This window comes from Scophthalmus maximus, chromosome 12 (assembly GCF_022379125.1).
Source record: "Scophthalmus maximus strain ysfricsl-2021 chromosome 12, ASM2237912v1, whole genome shotgun sequence".
Taxonomy (NCBI): Eukaryota; Metazoa; Chordata; class Actinopteri; order Pleuronectiformes; family Scophthalmidae; genus Scophthalmus; species Scophthalmus maximus.
The window spans coordinates 24602501-24605000 of NC_061526.1; positions in this window are offsets into that span (position 1 = coordinate 24602501).

The following is a 2500-nucleotide window of genomic DNA, read 5'->3' on the forward strand; positions in this document are numbered from 1 at the left end:
CACACAGACACACACACACACACACACACACAGACACAGACACACACACACACACAGACACACACACACAGACACACACACACAGACACAGACACACACACACACACAGACACACACACACACACACACACACAGACACACACAGACACACACACACACACACAGACACACACACACAGACACACACACACACTCACACACAGACACAGACACACACACACACACACACACACACACACACACAGACACACACACACACAGACACACACACACACACACAGACACACACACACAGACACACACACACACACACACACACAAACACACACACACACACAGGAGAAGAACAGTTCTCCTCAGTGAACCAGTTGTAGGTTGGACCAAGTTCTTATTTGATCCTGATTTTAAAGGAAAAACTAATAATTTCCACCAAACATTAATAATTCCACTCCAGGTCTTGACTCTGGGAAACTGTGTAATTTCACAGTTGCACAAAATACACGATGAGTATTTCCACAAAGTGTATTTGTTAAATCACAACAGGTAAACGTTGTTTTACATTAGTTTAGCATGTTTTACTCTTAACTTTAGGTTGGTTGAGCTGTTAGCACGTTTAGCTTAGCGTAGTTGAGTTTAACTTTTTGTGCAGTTTTTTTAAGTTTGTCTTTTTATTTGGATTAAACTTATTTCAGTTGATCCTTTAGCTTAACTATGGTTTTATATGTGTGGATGGATTCATCCGGCTTTGTTTACTTGAACTAGTATTGTACATTAGCTGTTAGCTGTTAGCTTCATGTCGTTGAACTTTTAGTGCCGGTTTGTTGTGTTGGTGTTTTGAGTTTAGTTCTAAGATTTGTGGAGTTTAACTAATTTAGCAAACATTTCGTTTTTGTAGGTTTTTCTAAGTGTTCAGTCTGACACAGTTCCATCGAGTGGCCCCGCCCACAACCACATGAGGGTGGTCGTGCCTCGTTGTGATTGGCTCAGAGTGTGTACGGGTGGCCACGCCTTCTGATCCATACTCGTCTGAACCACAGAGTCCAGACCTGGAGGGAAGAAAAGCCTCCGTTGTTTGAAGACGTCTCATCTTCGGAGCAGATGTGACCCGACAGACGGAACGTTTCCCCTCGGGAATATTCAGGTGGAAAAGAACATTCTTGGAAATCACAAACTGAGGAAGTGTGAGAGTGAAGAGGCGCTGCAGTGGCATTGTGGGTAACCTGGTTTATTTAGACTGGGTCTGTGGAACCATAGGTTCAGATCTGCCCCAGGAAACATCTGAGCTGGATCTGAACCAAACCGGGTTCTGTTCCAGGGCAGCGAGGCCACGATGTGGACCTGAGGCCCGAAGGGCCACGAGTCACAGACGCTGTTGAAAACACAATGATACACAAAGTATATCAGGTCACGTCAGAGTTTTATCAGTGTTTCATCCACAATGTGTTCGAAACACCTTGTGATCGCTTTTTGTCTTCAAGGATCCAGACCCGGATCCTACATTACCCACAATGCACCTGGGCCTGTGACAGCAGGGTGAGGTGAGTCTCTTCACCTCGAGTCACACACCTTCGTTTATTTCATCTGAATAAAAAACATGTTCCTCAGGAAGAGAAGTGAAACCAGAGGAAGGAACAACTAACAGTGGAAATGAGAAGACGGACGTTGGAGTTTCACCTCCAACATGAAAGGACTTCGTCAGAGGAGGAAGTGACGGACGTGTCACTTCACGTCTTCTCCGAGTGGCAGCTGCAGCTCCACTCTTTGAAGTGGTGGAAATAATACTCGGCCGCACATTTACATCGTCCATCGCCGTCGACTGTTTGTCTTCTCGTGGCATTAATCCCGCCTGGTTCTTCATCTCTGATCCCTACGACAACACGGGCTCAGAGAACTAATAAATGGAAGGTTTGATTTCCGTCGGCGGTGCCAAACACCACAGGCTCACCTTCCCGGTGCGGGGGTCAGGACGGAGCGGCCGGGCCCCCGAAGGCCGAGGGGCCGGGGCCCAGTGTTTACCCACGGGGCGTCGCCGTATTGATCTTACATATCAGCCCGGGGCCGAGAGAGTTATAACATTTATTTCTAAAGCTCCAACTGAGATCAACACTCGGTGGGAAACTCGTGTTTTAACCCCGTGGAGTTCCCATGGCGACCGAGCTGCTGCTGAGACGAGTCTTCGATGACAGAAGATCACGAGACGACTGTGACTAATGAAGACAAAGTGTTTCAGCGTCACTTCACAGTCACTGTGACTCGCGTCAAGACTTTGTGACCAGCTGTGGACGAGTCCCTGACTCTTCATGAAGAATCCGTCCGTCCCGTTGCCGTGAACACAACATCTCAAGACGCACCTGACTCGTCCCACTTCGTCCTTCGATTGACGAGTAGCTAACGACGTGTCGTGACGAGCTGCTGACGCGAGCAGGAACCTCCGTCTGAAAGGTCGAGGTCGGCGTCACAAGTCGTATGAAGTGTCGTCACGTCTGAGAAGAGTCGCTCG